This window comes from Mustela nivalis (assembly GCF_964662115.1).
Source record: "Mustela nivalis genome assembly, chromosome: X".
NCBI lineage: Eukaryota > Metazoa > Chordata > Mammalia > Carnivora > Mustelidae > Mustela > Mustela nivalis.
In genome coordinates this window covers 85,256,088-85,277,654 of record NC_139040.1, presented here as the reverse complement: position 1 = coordinate 85,277,654, position 21,567 = coordinate 85,256,088, and positions in this window count along the sequence as shown.

Sequence of the window (21,567 nt, the reverse complement as noted above, 5' to 3'; positions counted from 1 at the left end):
TTTCTCTTTTCTTTTTGATAATTCTGGCGAGATGTTTATCAATTTTATTAATTCTTTCAAAGAACCAGCTCCTAGTTTCGTTGATTTGCTCTATTGTCTTTTTGCTTTCTATTTCATTGATTTCTGCTCTGATCTTTATGATTTCTCTTCTCCTGCTGGGCTTAGGGTTTCTTTCTTGTTCTTTCTCCAGCTCCTTTAGGTGTAGGGTTAGGTTGTGTCCCTGAGACGTTTCTTGTTTCTTGAGAAAGGCTTGTACCACTATATATTTTCATCTCAGGACTGCCTTTGTTGTGTCCCATAGATTTTGAACCGTTGTATTTTCATTATCATTTGTTTCCATGTTTTTTTTCAATTCTTCTTTACTTTCCCGGTTGACCCATTCATTCTTTAGAAGCATGATGTTTAGTCTCCATGTATTTAGGTTCGTTCCAAACTTCCTCTTGTGGTTGAGTTCTAGCTTCAGAGCATTGTGGTCTGAAAATATGCAGGGAATGATCCCAATCTTTTGACACCGGTTGAGTCCTGATTAAGGACCGAGGATGTGATCTATTCTGGAGAATGTTCCATGTGCACTAGAGAAGAATGTGTATTCTGTTGCTTTGGGATGAAATGTTTTGAATATATCTGTGATGTCCATCTGGTCCAGTGTGTCGTTTAAGGCTTTATTTCCTTGCTGGTCTTTTGCTTAGTTGATCTGGCCATTTCAGTGAGGGGAGTGTTAAAGTCCCCTAGTATTATTGTATTATTATGATGTGTTTCTTTGATTTTGTTATTAATTGGTTTATATAGTTGGCTGCTCCCACGTTGGGGGCATTGATATTTAAAATTGTTAAATCTTCTTGTTGGACAGACCCTTTGAGTATGATATAGTGTCCTTCCTCATCTCTTATTATAGACTTTGGCTTAAAATCTAATTGATCTGATATAAGGATTGCCACTTCTGCTTTCTTCTGATGTCCATTATAATGGTAAATTCTTTTCCACCCCCTCACTTTAAATCTGGAGGTGTCTTCGGGCTTAAAATGAGTTTCTTGGACGCAACATATAGATAGGTTTTGTCTTTTTATCCATTCTGTACCCTGTGTCTTTTGACAGGGGCATTTAGCCCATTAACATTCAGGGTAACTATTGAGAGATATGAATTTAGTGCCATTTTATTGCCTGTAAGGTGACTGTTACTGTATATGGTCTCAGTTCCTTTCTGATCTACCACTTGTAGGCTCTCTCTTTGCTTAGAGGACCCCTTTCAAGATTTCCTGTAGAGCTGGTTTGGTGTTTGCCAATTCTTTCAGTTTTTGTTTGTCCTGGAAGCTTTTAATCTCTCCTTCTATTTTCAATGATAGCCTAGCTGGATATAGTATTCTTGGCTGCATGTTTTTCTCGTTTAGTGCTCTGAAAATATCATGCCAGCTTTTTCTGGCCTGCCAGGTCTCTGTGGATAAATCAGCTGCCAATCTAATATTTTTACCATTGTATGTTACAGACTTCTTTTCCCAGGCTGCTTTCAGGATTTTCTCTTTGTCACTGAGACTTGTAAATTTTACTATTAGGTGACGGGGTGTGGGCCTATTCTTATTGATTTTGAGGGGTGTTCTCTGAACCTCCTGAATTTTGATGCTTGTTCCCTTTGCCATGTTCGGGAAATTGTCCCCAATAATTCTATCCAGTAAACCTTCTGCTCCCCTCTATCTTTCTTCTTCTTCTGCAATCCCAATTATTCTAATGTTGTTTCATCTTATGGTGTCACTTATCTCTCGAATTCTCCCCTCGTGGTCCAGTAGCTGTTTGTCCCTCTTTTGCTCAGCTTATTTATTCTCTGTCATTTGATCTTCTATATCACAAATTCTTTCTTTTGCCTCATTTATTCTAGCAGTGAGAGCCTCCATTTTTTATTGCACCTCATTAATAGCTTTTTTTGATTTCCACTTGGTTAGATTTTAGTTCTTTTATTTCTCCAGAAAGGGGTTTTATATCTCTCGAGAGCGTTTCTGTAATATCTTCCATGCCTTTTTCGAGCCCGTCTAGAACCTTGAGAATTGTCATTCTGAACTCTAGATCTGACATATTACCAATGTCTGTATTGATTAGGTCCCTAGCCTTAGGTACTGCCTCTTGTTCTTTTTTTTTGTGATGAATTTTTCTTTCTTGTCATTTTGTCCAGATAAGTGTATATGAAGGAGCAAGTAAAATACTAAAAGGTTGGCAACAACCCCAGGAAAATATGCTTTAACCAAATTAGAAGAGATCCCAAATCGTGAGGGGGTAGAAAGGGGATAAAAAGAGGTTCAAAAAGGAAGAAAGAAAAATAAAAGAAAAAAGCAAAAATCAAAGAAAAGAAAAGAATTTAAAAAAAGATAACAAATAAGAAAAATATAAAAAAGAAAAAATATATATATTGGATAAACTAGTTAAAAAATGTTAAAAAAGAAAAAGGTAAAAGTTAAAAAAAAATTACCAGAAGGCGAGAAAAAAAAAAACAAAAAATGAAAAAGAAAAAAAATCAAATTAACTCCAAGACTAAAAAAAATCACAGGGAAAAAGTCTTGAGTTCCGTGCTTTGCTTTCTCCTCCTCTGGAATTCTGCTGCTCTCCTTGGTATTGAAACCGTACTCCTTGGTATGTGAACTTGGTCTCGGCTGGATTTCTTGTTGATCTTCTGCGAGAGGGGCCTGTTGTAGTGATTCTCAAGTGTCTTTGCCCCAGACGGAATTGCACCGCCCTTAACAGGGGCCCGGGTGAGTATTCCGCTCGGGTTTGCTTTCAGGAGCTTTTGTTCCCTGAGCGCTTTCCATAGAGTTCTGGAGGACGGGAATACAAATGGCAGCCTCCTGGTCTCCGGCCTGGAGGAGGCGAGAGCCCAGGGCCCCACTGCTCAGTGCGCCCTCAGAGAACAGCGCCCAGTTACTCCCCTCTGCCTGACCTCCGGCCGCGCTCCGAGCTCACCGAGCCTGCAACCAGTTCAAGGTAACACTGAGCTGTGAGCTTACTGTCGGCTCTGTCTCTGCAGCCGGCTTTCCCGTTCCAATACCCACAAGCTCTGTGACACTCAGACACACCCGATCCTTCTGTGACCCTGTGGGACCTGAGGCCATGCTGACCCCGCGTGGGCTTCGCTTCAGTTTAGCCTCAGGAGCGATGTCCCTCAGCGGAACAGACTTTTAAAAGTCCTGATTTTGTGCGGGGTTGCTCTGCTGCTTGCCGGGAGCCGGCCCCTCCCCCCGGGGTCTATCTTCCCATCGCTTTGGATTCACTTCTCTGCCGGTCCTACCTTTCAGAAAGTGGTTGTTTTTCTGTTTCCAGAATTGCTGTTCTTCTCTTCGATCTGCCAATGGATTTTCAGGTGTTTGCAATCTTTAGATAAGCTATCTAGCTGATCTCCGGCTAGCTGAAGTTGTCTCAGCCTGCTACTTCTCCGCCATCTTGACTCCTCCTCCCATAGATACAACTTTTAAAAAAAAGTCAGGTGTGGTGCATAAACAATGAATTCTGGAACACTGAAAAGAAATTTAAAAAAAAAACTAATAAAAATTAAATAAAATTCATTCTCACAATTCTTGTTCTTTTTAATTTTTTAACCTACTTACCATTACAACTAGAGGTTTAATGCAGCATATTACATAAAAACTTTTTAACTTGAACTTTTTTCATACATATACCTGTGTCTTTCTTCTTTTCTATTCTTTTAATATACTTATAGATATAAGCTTCAAGGTAACCCTCTTTCCTGAATCAATGCTACCCTTATATATAAACCAGTTTTGATCTCCTGTTATCTCTGCAAAGTGGAGTCCTTTAACAAAGATATCAATATAGACCCAGGATGGACCAATATAAGCTTCCTCACCCACACTGAGGACTTATAACCACCCTCCCATCTTTTTCTTCTGTCAGTGTTTCTTTGTATTGGTTTTTGTTCTGGTATTATATAAATCTTATACTTGAGGTTCATTTTGGCTGGGTCCTTTTGTTTGTTTGTTTCCTTGACATTTACTTTTGACACTCTTTTTAATTGTCTGTTTTTATCTATCTTATAAATCTTACTTTTGAAGCTCATTCTGGCTGGGTTTTCTCTTTTCCCTATCACTCTTTCTCTCTCTCTCTCTTTTCTTTTTTCTTTCTTCTTGATGGTGACTTCTGATTGTTCCAAACGTTCCAGGGTGCACGTTGCCTGGATTGTGTTTGATACATTCAGCTATACATCCCTTCAACCACCTCTCACCAAAATGACTATGAAGAGGAACATGCAACAGAGGAAAAATTCAGACACTGTGCCCTCTGCCACAGAACTATTGGATATGGACATAAGCAATATATCAGAAGTGGAAATCAGGTTAACAACTACCCAGTCAATGGCTAGTTTGGAGAAAACTACTAGTGACGACATAGAACCTATAAGGGCAGAAGTGAGAGATGACCTGGAAGAAGTTAAAAATGCTATCAATGAGATCTAATCTAATCTATATACTCTAAGAGCTAGCAGAAAGCCCTTTGAGTAACTGAGGCAGAAGATAGAATTAGTGATCTAGAGGACAGAATGAGAGAGAAAACGGATCAGGAGGAAGCATGGAACAAACAGCTTAGAAGCCATGAAAACAGAACTAGGGAAATGAATGATGCCATGAAACATTCCAACGTCAGTTATTAGGATCCCTGAGGGGATGGAAAAACAGAGAAGACTAGAAGATAGGGTTGAGAAAATTCTGCATGAAAATTTACCCAATCTGGAGTATACAACAAACATTCGAATTAGAGGCAGCAAGAATACCCACCAAGATAAACAAATCTAGAAAGACCCCAAGGCAACTAATTGTGAAACTCATGAATCATAATTTTGGACAAGGGCTTCTGAGGGCAGCTATGGGGAAGAGATTCCTTATGTACACAGAAAGGTCCATCAGAATAACCTCAGATCTGTCCACGGAAACCTGGCCAGCCAGAAAGGGCTGTCAAAACATATTCAAATGAGAAGAACACGTTGCCAAGAATACTTTATTCAGCAAGGCTGACATTCAAAATGGATGGACAGATAAAGAACTTCTGAGACCAGCAAGGTTGAGAAGAGTATGTGACCACTAAGCTTGCACTACAAGTAATATTAAGAGGGGGGTATATAAAAGAAGAATGAACCCAAGAGTGACATTGAACAGAAATTTATAAAGAGAATAAATTTGGAACCTAAAGATAAATCCAGACGGAAAGTGAAGCATCTTTCATGCCAACAGGCCTCAAAAGAAAGCTGGGGTAGCAATTTTCATATCAGAAAAATTAGATTTTAAACTAAATTCCATAGTCAGAGATAAAGGAGACTACATCTTTCTTAAAGGGTCTATCCATCAGGAAGATCTAACATTTGTAAATATTTTGCCCCCCAATATGGGAGCAGCCAACTACATAGCCAACACTTAAAAAAAATCTTATTGCTATGAATACATTAACAGTAGGGGATGATAACACACCACTCTCAGTAATAGACATATCATCCTAGCAGAATATCAATAAAAAAAACCAAGAGCTGAGAATTACCCTTTAGACCAGATGGATCTCATAGATATATACTGAACATGCCACACTAAAACAACAGAAGGGGCATCTGGGTGGCTCAGTGGGTTAAAACCTCTGCCTTTGGCTCAAGACATGATCCCAGGGTCCTTGGATCGAGCACCGCATAGGGCTTTCTGCTCAGCAGGGAGCCTGCTTCCCCCAACTTCTCTCTACCTGCCTCTCAGCCTACTTGTGATCTCTCTCTGTTACGTAAATAAATACAATCTTAAAAAAAAAAAAAAAAAAACAGAATAATCATTCTTCTCAAGGGCATATGGAATCTTCTCCAGAATAGACCACGTACTGGGACACAAACCAGGGCTCAACTGATACCAAAAGATTGTGATTGTTCCCTGCATATTCTCAGACTACAATGTTTTGAAACTGGAACTCAACCACAAGAAAAAGGTTGGAAGGGATTTAAACACTTGGAAGCTAAAGATCACCCTGCTTAAGGATGTCTGGATCAACCAGAAAATCAAAGAAGAACTTAAACAATTCATGAAGTCAATGAGAATGAAAACACATCAGTCCAAAAACCTATGGGATATGGAAAAGTCTGTCCTAAGAGGGAAATACATAGCCACCCAAGCCCCACTAAAAGAAACTGAAAAATCCCAAATTTACTGGAAAACAAACAACAAAGTCAGCCAAACCCATGCACGAGAAGGGAAATAATCAAGACTGGAACAGAGATCAATAATATAGAAACTACAGATACATTAGAACACACCAACTAAACTACAAGGTGGCTCTTTGAAAGAATCAATAAGATTATTAAAGCATTGGTCAAACTAATCCACAAGAAAAGAGAGAGGACCCTAATTAATAAAATTATGAATGAAAAGGGGACATCACGAGTAACACCAAGGAATTGGAAACAATCATCTGAAATTATTATCAACAGTGGTATGCCAATAAGTTAAGCAACCTAGAAGAAATACATGCATTTCTGGAAACGTACAGACTTCCAAGACTGAATCACAAAGAAACTGACAACCTAAATAGTCCAATATATAGCAACGAGATTGAAGCAGTGATCAAAAACGGCCCAAAAAGCAAGAGCCCAGGATCTGCAAATTCCCTGGGGAATTCTCTCAAACATTTAAAGAACAACATGATCTTCTTAAAGCATTTGAAAAGATATGGTATCCATTCCTGATTAAACAATTCAAAGTATAGGGATAGAGGGAACATTCCTCAACATCATAAGATCTATCTACTATCTATGAAAAACCCACAGTGAATATCATTCTCAATGGGGAATAGCTGAGAGCCTCCCCTTTGAGATCAGGAACACAACAAGGATGACCAATTTTGCCACTGTTGTCCAATGTGATATTAGAAGTCCTACCAACAGCAATAGAAAACAAACAGAGCTAAAAGGTATTCAAATTGTCAAGGAATAAGTCAAAATCTCTCTCTTCACAGATGAGATGATACTTTTTACGGAAAACCCAAAAGACTCCACCCCCAAACTACTAGAACTCATGCAGCAATTCAGTAATGTGGCGGGATACAAAATCAATGCACAAAAATCAGTTGCTTTGTTACACACTAACAAGGAAAATACAGAAAGGGGAATTAGAGAATCAATTCCATTTACTATAGCACTAGGAACCATAGGATACTTGGGAATAAACCTGACCAAAGAGGTAAAGGATCTGTGCTCGAGAAACTACAGAACATTCATGAAAGAAATTGAAGAAGACACAAAAAGGTGGAAGACTATTCCATGCTCATGGATCAGAAGAATAAACATTGTTAAAATGTCTATACTGTCCAGAGAAATCTATACTTTCAGTTCCATCCCAGTCAAAATTCCACTGGGATTTTTCAAAGAGCTGAAACAAATATTCCTAAAATTTGTATGAAACAAGAAAAATCCAAGAATTGCTAAGGAAGTGTTCAAAAAGTAAAACAAAACTGGGTGAATCATGTTGCCTGATTTAAAGCTTTACCACAAAGCTGTGATCCCCAAGACAGCATGGGACTGGCAGAAAAACAGACACATAGACCAGTGGAACATAGGAGAGAGCCCAGATATGGACCCTCAACTCTATGGTCAAATAATCTTCGACAGAGTAGTAAAAAAAAACAGTGAAAAAAAGGCAGTCCTTTCAATAAATGGTGTTGGAAAATTGGACAGCTATATGTAGAAGAATGAAACTCCAACATTCTTTTTACACCAAACTCAAAGATAAACTCAAAATACATAAAAGAACTTAACGTGAGGCCGGGATCTATCAAAATCCTAGAGGAGAACATAAGCAGTAAACTTTTCGACATCGGCCACGGCAGCTTTTTTCAAGACATGTCTCCAAAGGCAAAGGAAACAAAAGTGAAAATGAACTTTTGGGATTGCATGAAGATCAAAAGCTTCTGCACAGCAAAGGAAGCAGTCAAGAAAACTAAGTGGTAACCCACAGAATGGGAGGAGATATTCACAAATGACTCTACAGACAAAGGGCTGATATTCAGGATTTATAAAGAACTTCTCAACTCAACACTCAAAAAACAGATAATCATGTCAAAAAAATGGGAAGAAAACATGAACAGACACTTCTCCAAAGAAGACATGCAAATGGCTAACAGACACATGAAAAAATGTCCATCACCATTAGCCATCAGGGAGATTCAAATCAAACACACATTGAGATACTACCTTACACCAATTAGAATGGTTAAAATTAACAAGACAGTGAATAACAAATGTGGAGAAAGGGGAACCCTCTTGCATTGTTCGTGGGAATGCAAGTTGGTGCAGCCGCTTTGGAAAACAATGTGGGGATTCCTTAAGAAATTAAAAATAGAGCTGTCCTATGACCCTGCAATTGCACCTCCAAGTATTTACTCTAAAGATACAGACATAGTGAAAAGAAGGTCCACATGTCCCCCGATGCTCATATTGGTTATGATGCAAAAGCTGGTACATACAGTGTCCATGACACATATGGATACAAAAGTTGGGTATTCTTTCTTTCTGATGGAGACATAATACTCCATTGTATATATGGACCATATCTTCTTTATCCATTCATCTGTTGAAGGGCATCATGGTTCTTTCCACAGTTTGGTGAACATTGACCCTGAATGCCAAGGAAATTTTGAAAAAGAAAACAAATCTGAGGGTGTCATGTTGTCTGATTTCAATCTATATTACAAAACTGTAATCACCAAGACAGCATGGTACTGGCACCAAAACAAGGCTCAATTCTATGATCAAATAATCATTGACAAAATAGGAAAAAAAATATCCAATGGGGAAAAGATATTCTCTTCAATAGTGCTTTTTCAGTGCTGCTGGGAAAACTAGACAGCTACATACAGAAGAATGAAACCTGACCATTCTCTTGCACCATACAGAAAGTGAAACTCTAAATGGATGAAAGACTTCAATGTGAGACAGGAATCCATCAAAATCCTAGAGGAGAACTTAGGAAGTAATATCTTCGACATCAGCCACAGCAAATTTTTTCGACATGTCTCCAAAGGCAAGGGGAACAGAAGTGAAAATGAACTCTTCGGACATCCTCAAGATAGGTAGCTTCTGCACAACAAAGGAAACCGTGAACAAAACAAAGAGGCAACCCACGGAATGGGAGAAGATATTCATAATTGACATTACAGATAAAGGGCTGATATCCAAGATCTGTGAAGAACTTCTCAAACTCAATATCCAGGAAAAACAAATCATGAAGTAAACACATGGGCAGAGGATATAAACAGACATTTCTCCAATGAAGATATACAAATAGTAAAAGACACATGAAAAAATATTCGTCTTCATTAGCTGTCAGGGAAATTCAAGTCAAAACCACTTTGAGATAACACCTTACACCAGTTAGAATGGGAAACATTGTCAAGGCAAGACACTACAAATGTTGGAGTAGTTGTGGAGGAAAGGTAACCCTCTTACAGTTTTGGCGGGAATGCAAGCTGGTGCAGCCACTTCAGAAAACAGTGTGGAGGTTGCTCAGAAAATTAAAAACATAGATAGCTACCATATGACCTAGCAATTGCACTACTGGGTATTTATATCAAAGATACAGATGTAGGGAAAAGAAGGGCCATTTGCAGCCCTAAGTTCATAGCAGCAGTTTCCACAATATCCAAACTGTGGAAAGAGCTGAAATCACCTTCAACAGACGAATGGATAAACAAGTTGTGATCCATATATACAATGGAATATTACTCAGGCATTAGAAAGGGTGAACACCTAACTTTTTTTTTTTTTTTTGACACAGAGAGAGAGAGAGATCACAAGTAGGCAGAGAAGCAGTCAGAGGTGGGCGAGGGGGAAGAAGACTTCCCACTCAGCAGAGAGCCTGATGCAGGGCTTGATCCCAGGACCCTGAGATCACGACCCAAGCTGAAGGCAAAGGCTCAACCCACTGAGCCACCCAGGTGCCCCTGAACACCTAACTTTTGCATCAACATGGATAGGACTGGTGGAGATTATGCTGAGTGAAATAAGTCAAGCAGAGAGTCCATTATCATATGATTTCAGTTACTTGTAGAAGATAAAGAATAGCGTGGAGGGCATTAGGAGAAGAAAGGGGGAAATGAAGATGGGAAAATCAGAGTGGGAAATGAACCATGAGAGACCATGGACTTTAAGAACAAACTGAGGTTTTTAGACAATACGGGATTGGGTGGATGAGTTAGCTTGGTGATGGGTATTAAGGCGGGCACAGATTGCATGGAGCACTTTGTGTAATTCACAAAGAACGAATCTTGGAATACTATACCAAAAACTAATGATGTACTGTATGGTGACTAACATAACATAATAAAAACAAAATGAAACAAAACAAAACCAACAAACACACAAAAAAATGAATTACTATGTTTGTATCCTTTGGATAAATTCCTAGTAGTGCATTTGTGGGTTTTAGGGTAGCTCTATTTTTAACTCTTTGAGGAAACTCCATATTGTTTTTCAGAGTGAATACAACCAGTTTCCGTTCCCACCAAGGTGTAAGAGTGCTCTCATTTTTCTTCATCCTTGCCTACATCTTTTTGTTTACTAAGTTGTTAATTTTAGCCATTCTGAGGAGAATTATAGACTAATATCCCTGATAAGCATAGATGCAAACTTTTCACCAAGAAACTAGCTAGTAGGATCCAGCAGTACATTAAAATGATTACTCACCACAACCCAAGTGGGATTTATTCCTGGGCTGCAAGGATTGTTCAACATCCTCAAATCAATCAATGTGATACACCAAATTAATAAAAGAAAAGAAAGGAACCATATGATCTTCTTGATGGATGCATAAAAAGCTTTTGACAAATACAGCATCTTTTCTTTTTTTTTAATTTTATTTATTTGACAGAGAGAGATCACAAGTAGGCAGAGAGGCAGGCAGAGAGAGAGAGAGAGGAGGACGTGGGCTCCCTGCTGAGCAGAGTTCCCAATGCGGGACTCGATCCCAGGACCCTGAGATCATGACCTGAGCCAAAGACAGTGGCTTAACCCACTGAGCCACCCAGGCACCCCTACAGCATCTTTTCTTGATGAAAACTTTCTGCACTGTAGAGATAGAGAGAATATGCCTCAATATCATAAAAGCCATATACATAAAACCTACAGTTAATATCATCCTCAATGAAGAAAAACAGATTTTCCCCTAAGGTCTGGAACATGACAGGGATTTTCTCTCTCATCACTGTTGTTCAACATGATATTGATGTCCTAGCCTCAGGAATCCAACAACAAAAAGAAATAGAATGCATCCAAATCCACAAAGAAAAGGCAGCCATTCACTCATTGTTGTTGACATGATGCTCTATGTTGAGAACCCAAAAGTCTCCAGCAAAACATTGCTATAACTGATACAGGAAGTCACAGGATACAAAATGAATGCAAAGAAGTCAGTTTCATTTCATTAAACTAACAATGAGTAATAAGAAAGAGAAACCAAGGAAATTACTCCACTTAAAAGTGCACCCGAAACCATAAGATACCTAGGAAAAACCTAACTGAACAGGTAAAGGGCCTGTACTCTGAGAACTATAGACCACTTACAAAAGAAATTGAGGAAGATACAAAAATGATAAAATATTCCATGTTCATCGATTGGAAGAACAACTATTGTTAAAATGTCTATGCTGGAGCACCTAGTTGCTCAGTCATTAAGCGTCTGCCTCCAGATCAAGTCATGATCTCAGGGTCCTGGGATCAAGCTCTGCGTTGCACTCCCCACTCAGTGGGGAGCCTTATTCTCTCTCTCCCTCTGCCTGCTGCTCCCCCTACTTGTGCTTGGTCTCTTTGTCAAAGAAAGAAAGAAAGAAAGAAAGAAAGAAAGAAAGAAAGAAAGAAAGAAAGAAAGAAAGAAAGAAAGAAATTTTAAAAGACCTTTAAAAATTTGTCTTTGCTACCCAAGGCAATCTACACATTCAGTGTAATCCCTATAAAAATAACACCAGCATTTTTCATAGAGCTAGAACAAACAGCAATCCTGAAATTTGTATGGACCTACAGAAGATCCACAATAGCCAAAGTAATGTTGAGAAAGAAAACCAAAGCTGGAGGCATCACAATCCCAGACTTAAAGATGTATTGAAATCTGTAATCATCAGAAGAGTATGGTAGTTGCAGAAAAACATGTATAGATCAATGGAATTGAAATGGACCCTCAAGCCTATGGTCAACTCATCTCTGACAAAGTAGATAAGAATATCCAGTGGAAAGAAGACAGTCACTTCAATGAGTGGTGTTGGGAAACCTGGACAGCCACAAGTAGAAGAATGCAGCTGAACCACTTTATTATGCCAAACACAAAAATAAATTCAAAATGGATGAAAGAACTAACTGTGAGACAGGAATCTGTCAAAATCCTTGAGGAGAACACAGGAAGCAACATCTTTGACCTTGGCCAGAACAACGTTTTGCTAGACACATCTCCAAAGGCAAGAAAAACAAAAGCAAAAATGAAGTTTTGGAACTTCATCATGGGTTTTCTGTGTATGGTATTACATCATGTGCAAATAGTGAGTATTTTTCTTCTTCTGACCAATTTGAATAGGTTTTCCTTTTTTTTTTTTTCCTCCTCCTTGTGTGACTCCTGCAGCTAGGACTTCCAGAGCTATGTTGAATAAAAATGATGTGAAAGAACCAAGATGCCCTTCAACAGATGAATGGATAAAGAAGATGTAGTCCATATATACTATGGAGTACTATGCCTCCATCAGAAAGGATGAATACCCAACTTTTGTATCAACATGGACGGAATTGGAAGAGATTATGCAGAACAAAATAAGTCAAGCAGAGAGAGTCAATTATCATATGGTTTCACTTATTTGTGGGACATAAGAAATAACATGGAGGACATGGGGAGATGGAGAGGAGAAGGGAGTTGGAGAAATTGAAGGGGGAGAAGAACCATGAGAGACTGTGGACTCTGCGGGACTAACTGAGGATTTTGGAGGGGAGGGGGTCAGGAGGTTGGATAAGCCTGGTGGTGGGTATCGTGGAGGGCACGTGTTGCATGGAGCACTGGGTGTGGTGCATAAACAATGAATTCTGGAACACTGAAAAGAAATTTAAAAAAATAAAAATTAAAAAAAAATAATGATATTGGCATCAGGCTCTTTTCCCCCTAAACTTTTATTTAAATTCTAGTTAGTTAACATTTCGTGTGATATTGGTTTCAGGAATAGAATTTGGTGATTCATCACTTGCATGTAACAATCACAAAAACAAGTGCCTCCTTAATATCAATCACCCATTTAGCCCATTCTGTACCTACCTATCTCCACAACCCTCAGTTTCTTCTCTATTGTTAAGAGTCTCATGGTTGGCTTCCCTCTCTCTGTTTTTTCTTCCTGTATATTTATATTTTGTTTCCTAAATTCCATATATGAATGAAATTGTGTGATATCTGTCTTTCTTTGACTGGCCTATATCTCTTAGGATAATACACTCTAGTTCCATCCACATCATTCTATTCATTAGTGAAAATGGAGACTTTGAACAAAATCTCCTACTGTTGTTGAATTGTCTGTTTCTTTATTCTATTCTTCAAATTTTGTTTCATCTATTTTCAGGTTTTGTTATTGCAGTTTGCAATATTTGCATATATAGTTATATTGTTGTCTTCTCGACAGATTGCCACTTTGTCAGATAAAATATCTTTTTAGCAACAGGTTTTGTTTTAATGTCTATTTTGTCTTATGCTGGTATATATTGTCTTATGCTGGCCAGTTCTATTTTGATTATTGCTTGCATTATTTTCCATCTTTTTATTTTCAATATGTTAGGCTTTTGTTAATCTAAAGTGTATCTCTTGTAAACAAAGTAGAGTTAGATTATGTTTCATGTTTCTTCTACCAAACTCTCTCTTTTGCTTGGGGAATATTTCATTCATTTACATTAATGTAATTACAAATATGGTAAAGTTCATGTCCATCATTTTGCTACTTTGTTTTCTAAGAGTTTTATGGTTTTTTGCCTATACTCTTTCATTCCTACTTTCTTTTATATTAATATATATTTTTCTACAATACCATTTTAAACAACAAAAAAAGTGATGAGTGGATATGCTTGCCTAATAGGTATTAACTTGTGCTTTAATATTCAGTAGAATTCACCTGAAAATCCATTTGGTCTTGTACTTTTAGCTCTTGGGAGTTACAGAAACAGTGCTGTTACCAGAAAATTTTTGTTTGATTTTTTTTTTTACTTCTTCTTGATTCAATCTTGTGAGATTTAATATTTCTGGAAATTTATTGTTTTGCTTTAGTTTGGGTAATTTGTTTACATACAGCTTTTCATGTAGTATTATAATCCTTTGTATTTCCATCATGTTTGTTATTTCCCCCATTTCCTCTCTGGTTTTATTTATTTGGGCTCTCTCTCTCTCTTTTTTCTTAATGAGTCTGACTCAGAATCTATTCAAAGCACCAATTGTCGATTTCATTCATCAGTTCCCCCTTTTGGAGTCTATTACATTTATGTTTACTCTAATATTTATTATTTTCTTCTACTATCTTTGGGCTGTGTTTGTTCCTCTTTTTCTATTACCTTCAGAGGAAAATTTAATTGATTATATGAGATTTTTCTTGTTTCTTGATTGTTCTGTTTTGCTATAAACTTTCCACCTTGACTCTTCTTGCTATGTCCCAGATATTTTGAACTGATATGTTTTCATTTCCTTTTGCTTCTGTATATTTTAAAATCTTCTCTTCATTTTTAAATTGACCTATTAGTTGTTTAGGAGCAGAATGCTTTGTTTCCATTTTTCTTTCTTTTCTTTCAGTTTTCTTCTCACAATTAACTTCTAGTTTCATATCATTTTGGTTAGAAAATATGTTTGATATGATTTCAATCTTCTTAAATTTATTAATGCTTACTTTATGGCTAAACATGTGACCTATCATGGGCAGTTTTCCATATGTACTTGAAAATAATGTCTGTTCTATTTTGTGGTTGAATGTTCTTAGATCCTTTAAGGCATGGTTTCTTTATTTTCTGTCTGTATGATCTATCCATTGATGTAAGTTTAGTGTTAAAGTTCTCCACTATTATTATATTACTGTCAATTTCTGCTTTATGTCAATAAATATTTGCTTTCTGTATGTATGTGTTTCTATGTTAGGTTCATAGATATTTACAATTGTCATAACTTTTTTTATAATTGATCCTGTTATCATTATGTAATGCTCTCTTTGGACCTTTCTATAGTATTTATGAATGTATATATGTATGTATGTATGTATGTATGTATGTATGTATTTGCTATAGTCTTTGTTTATTTTTTTATTGTGTTATGTAAGTCACCATAAAATACACTATTAGTTTTTCATATAGTGTTCCAAGATTCATTGTTTATGTATAATACCTAGTTCTTCATTCAGTGAATGTCCTCCTTAATGTCCCAACACCAAGGTCACCCATGTCCCAACCTCCATCCCCTCTAAAACATTTAGTTTGTATCTTGGAGTTCACAGCCTCGCATAGTTCATCTCCACCTCTGATTTCCAACTCCTTCAATTTCTCCCTTCATTCTCCTAATGTCCTCCATGTTCTTCCTTATGTGCCAATAGTAAGTGAAACTGAATGAAAAAGGACTTTCTCTGCTTGACACAGTTCACTCAGCACAATCTTCCCCAGTCCCATCTATGTTGATGCAAAAGTTACCCAACTTCATCCTTTCTCATGGCTGACTAATATTCCATTGTATATACACACATCTTTATCCATTCATCTGTTGAAGGGCATCTTGGTTCTTACCAAACTGTCTATTGTAGACATTGCTACTATGAACATTAGGGTACATATGGCCCTTCTTTTCACTACATTTGTATCATTGGGGTAAATAGTGGTAGTGCAATTGCCAGTTTGTAGTGTAGTTCTATTTTTAATTTTTTGAGGAATCTCCACATTGTTTTCCAAAGTGGTTGCACCAGCTTCCATTAGCACCAAAAGTGTAAGAGGGTTCCCCTAGCTCCACATCCTCTCCAACATTTGTTATTTCCTGCCTTATTAATCTTTACCATTATAACTCGTGTAAGGTGGTATCTCAATGTTTTTTTTATTTCTTTTCAGCATAACAGTATTCATTGTTTTTCACCATACACAGTGCTCCATGCAATACGTGCCCTCTCTAATACCCACCACCTGGTTCCCCCAGCCTCCCACACCCCAACCCTTCAAACCCTCAGATTGTTTTTCAGAGTCCATAGTCTCTCATGGTTCACCTCCCCTTCCAATTTCCCTCAACTCCCTTCACCTCTCCATCTCCCCTTGTCCTCAATACTATTTGTTATGCTCCACAAATAAGTGAAACCATATGATAATTATCAATGTGGTTTTGATTTGAGTTTCCCTGATGGCTAATGAGAATGAACATTTTTTCATGTGTCTGCTAGCCATTTGTATGTCTTCACTGGAGAAGTGCCTGTTCATGTCTTCCGCCCATTTTTTGACTTATCATTTTTTTGGGGTGTTGAGTTTGAGAAGATCTTTATAAATCTTGGATATCACCCCTTTGTCTGTAGTGTCATTTCTGAGTATCTTCTCCCATTCCGTGGGTTGTCTCTTTGTTTTGTTGATGGTTTCCTTTGTTGTGTAGAAGCTATTTATCTTGACAAAGTCCCAGAAGTTCATTTTTGCTTTTGTTTCCCTTGCCTTTGGAGATGTGTCTTGAAATAAGTAGCTGTGCCCAGTGTCAAAGAGGTTATTGCTTATGTTCTCTTCTAGGATTTTGATGGATTCCTATCTCACATTGAGGTCTTTCATCCACATTGTGTTTATCTTTGTTTATGGTGTAAGAGACTGGTCAAGTTTCCTTCTTCTGTATGTAGCTGTTCAATTTTCCCAGCATCGTTTATTGAAGAGATTATCTTTTCCACTGGATATTTTTTCCTGCTTTGTCCAAGATTATTTGACCATAGAGTTGAGGGTCCATGTCTGGGCTCTCTGCTCTGTTCCATTGGTCTATGTGTCTGTTTCTGTGCCAGTACCACACTGTCATGGTGATCACAGCATTGTACTAAAGCTGGAAATCATGCAACGGGATGCCTTTAGCTTTGTTTTTCTTTTTAAGCATTTCCTTGGCAATTTGGTTTTTTTTCTGGTTTCATACAAATTGTAGGATTGTTTACACTGGCACTTTAAAAAATACCAGGGGTATTTTGATTGGGATGATGTTGAAAGTGTAGATTTGTGATCTCAAAGGGAAGACTGTCAGCTTTCCCCCATTGACAATGATATTACTGTGGGTTTTTCATAGATAGATTTTATGAAGTTGAGCAATCTTCCCTCTATCCTTATACTTTGAAGCATTTTAATCAGGAATGGATGTTGGATTTTGTCAAATGCCTTTTCTGAATCAATTGAGAGGACCATGGGGTTCTTATCTCTTCACTTATTGATTTATTCTATCACACTGATGGACTTGTGAGTGTTGAATCAGACTTGCATCCCAGGGATAAATCCTACCTGGTCATGGTGGATAATCTTTTTAATGTACTGTTGTATGCTACTAGCTAGGATCTTGTTGAGAATATTGGCATCCATATCCATCAGGAGTATTGGTCTGAAATTCTCCTTTTTGATGGGGTCGTAGCTTGCTTGGGGGATCAACATAATGCTGGTTTCATAGAAAACGTCTGGAAGTTTCCCTTATGTTTCTAGTTTTAAAAACAGCTTCAGAAGAATAGGTATTATCTCTTGTTTGAGTGCATGATTGAATTCCTCAGGGAATCTGTCAGGTCCTGGACTCTTGTTTCTTGGGAAGATTTTGATCACTGCTTCAATCTTGTTACAGATATTGGTCTATTCAGGTTGTCAATTTCTTCCTGTTTCAGTCTTGGAAGTTCACAGGTTTCCAGGAATGCATCTTTTTCTTTTTTGTTTTTTTCCCTAGGCATTTTAACTTATTGGCATGTAACTGTTGATAATAATTTCTTTTTTTAAATTAATCTATTTATTTTCAGAAAAACAGTATTCATTATTTTTTCACCACACCCAGTGTTCCATGCAATCCGTGCCCTCTATAATACCCACCACCTGGTACCCAGACCTCCCACCCCCCGCCCCTTCAAAACCCTCAGATTGTTTTTTAGAGTCTATAATAATTCCTGATAATTGTTCTTATTTTCGTAGTCTTAGTCATAAGCTCTCCTTTCTATTTCATACTTTTAATAATTTGGGTCCTCTCTCTTTTCTATTGGATTAGTTTGGCCAGTGGTTTTGTTGTTGTTGTTGTTGTTTGCTTTTTTAAATCTTATTGATCCTTTCAAAGAATGAGCTTCTCATTTCGTTGACACGTTCTACTATATCTTTAGTTTATAACTTGTTGATCTCTGCTCTAAACTTGATTATTTCGCTTCTTGTGCATGGGGTTGGCTTATCATGTTATTGATTTTCCAGTTTTTTTCGGTGTAAAGAGAACTAGCATATTTGGGATTTTTCAAATTTTTTTTTTTGAGTGAGGCTTGGATAGCTATGTATTTCCTCCTTAGGACCACCTTTGCCATATTCTTTAGGACCACCTTTGCCATATCCCATAGGTTTTGGATGGATGTGTCTTCATTCTCACTAGTTTCCATAAATTGTTTAAGCTCTTCTTTGATTTCCTGCTTAATACAGACATTCTTAAGCAGGGCGGTCTTTAGCTTCCAGATGTTTGAATTCCTTCCAAACTTTTTCTGTGGTTGAGTTCCAGGTTCAAAGCATTGTAGTCTGAGAATATGCAGGCAAAAATCTCAGTCTTTCCATATAGGTTGTGCCCTGATTTGTGTCCCAGTATGTGGTCTATTCTGGAGAAGATTCCATATGTGCTTGAGGAGAATGAGTATTCTGTTGTTTTAGTGTGGAATGTTCAGTATATATCTATGAGGTCCAACTGGTCCAAAGGGTAATTCAAAGCTCTTGTTTCTTTATTGATTTTCTGCTTGGATGATCTGCCTATAAATGAAAGTGGCATATTAATATGCCCTACAATTAATGTATTCATATCAATGACTGTTTATTTTGATTAACAGTTGGCTTGTGTAGTTGGCTGTGCCCATACTGGGGACAGAGATATTTACAATTTCTAGATATTCTTGTTGGATAGACCATTTAAGAATGCTGTAGTGTCCTTCTGTATCTCTGACTACAGTCTTTGATTTAAAATGTAATTTGTCTAATATGAGAATCACTACCCAGCTTACTTTTGCAGTCCATTGGCATGAAAGATGGTTCTCCATTCCCTTCACTTTCGATCTGGATGTTTCCTTGGGTTCAAAATGATTCTCTTGTAGACAGCATAAAAATGGGTCCTGTCTTTTTATCCAATCTGCTACTCTGTGCCATTTTATGGGACCATTTAGGCTATTCATTCTGAGAGTGATTACTGAAAAATATATGTTTATTGTCAACATGTTGCCCGTGAGGACCTTGATTCTATAGTTTATCTCTATAAATTTCTGATGCATATCACTCTTTGGATCTTTCTTCTTTTATAGGAACTCCCCCTCCTTAATATTTCTTGCAGTACCAGATTGGTGGTCACATATTTTTTTAAATTATTTTTATTTTAAGCATAACAGTATTCATTATTTTTGCACGACACCCAGTGCTCCATGCAATCCGTGCCCTCTATAATACCCACCATCTGTACCCCGACCTCCCACCTCCCGCCCCTTCAAAACCCTCAGATTGTTTTTCAGAGTCCATAGTCTCTCATGGTTCACCTCCCCTTCCAATTTCCCCCAACTCCCTTATCCTCTATATCTCCCCCTGTCCTCCATGCTATTTGTTATGCTCCACAAATAAGTGAAACCATATGGTAATGGACTCTCTCTGCTTGACTGATTTCACTCAGCATAATCTTTTCCAGTCCCATCCATCTTGCTACAAAAGCTGGGTATTCATCCTTTCTGATGGAGGCATAAAACCCCATAGTGTATATGGACCACATCTTCCTTATCCATTCTTCTGTTGAAGGGCATCTTGGTTATTTCCACAGTTTGACGACCTTGGACATTACTGCTATAAACATTGGGGTACAGATGACCCTTCTTTTCACGACATCTGTATCTTTGGGGTAAGTACCCAAGAGTGCAATGGCAATGTCATAGGGAAGTTCTATTTTTAATTTCTTGAGGAATCTCCACACTGTTCTCCAAAGAGGCTGCACCAACTTGCATCCCCACCAACAGTGAAAGAGGGTTCCCCTTTCTCCACATCCCCTCCAACACATGTTGTTTCCTGTCTTGCTAAATTTGGCCATTCTAACTGGTGTAAGGTGATATCTCAATATGGTTTTAATTTGAATCTCCCTGATGGGGGGTGATGATGAATATTTTTTCATGTGTCTGATAGTCATTTGTATGTCTTCATTGGAGAAGTGTCTGTTCATATCTTCTGCCCATTTTTTGATATGCTTATCTGTTTTGTGTGTGTTGAGTTTGAGGAGTTCTTTATAGATCCTGGATAAGAACCTTTTGTCTGTACTGTCATTTGCAAATATCTTCTCCCATTCCGTGGGTTGCCTCTTTGTTTTGCTGACTGTTTCTTTTGCTGTGCAGAAGCTTTTGATTTTGATGAAGTCCCAAAAGTTCATCTTCTCTTTTGTTTCCTTTGCCTTTGGAGACATATCTTGAAAGAAGTTGCTGAGGCTGATATCGAAGAGATTACTGCCTATGTTCTCCTCCAGGATTCTGATAGATTCCTGTCTCACATTGAGGTCGTTTATCCATTTTGAGTTTATCTTTGTGTACGGTGTAAGAGAATGGTTGAGTTTCATTCTTCTACATATAGCTGTCCAGTTTTCCCAGCACCATTTATTGAAGAGGCTGTCTTTTTTCCACTGGATATTTTTTCCTGTTTTGTGGTAGATTATTTGACTATAGAATTGAGGGTCTATATCTGAGCTCTCTACTCTGTTCCCCTGGTCTATGTGTCTGTTTTAATGCCAGAACCATGCTGTCTTGGTGATCACAGCTTTGTAGTAAAGCTTGAAATCAGGTAACTTGATGACCCCAGCTTTATTTTGTTTTTCAACATTTCCTTAGTGATTCGGGGTTTCTTCTGATTCCATACAAATTTTAGGATTATTTGCTCTAGCTCTTTGAAGAATACCGGTGGAATTTTGATCGGAATAGCATTAAAAGTATAGATTGATCTAGGCAGTATAGACATTTTAGCAATGTTTATTCTTCTGATCCAAGATCATGGAATGGTCTTCCATCTTTTTTGTGTCTCCTTCAATTTCTTTCATGAGTGTTCTGTAGTTCCTCGAGTACAGATCCTTTACCTCTTTTGGTTAGTAAGCTAAGCAACCTAGATGAAATGGATGCATTCCTGGAAAACTATAAACTCCCAAAATTGAACCAGGAGGAAAGTGACAACCTGAATAGACCAAAATCTAGTAACGAGATTGAAGCAGTGATCAACAACTTCCCAAAAAACAAGAGCCCAGGACCTGATAGATTCCCTGGGGAATTCTACCAAACTTTCAAAGAAGAAATAACACCTATTCTCCTGAAGTTGTTTCAAAAACATTGAAGCAGAAGGAAAACTTCCTGACA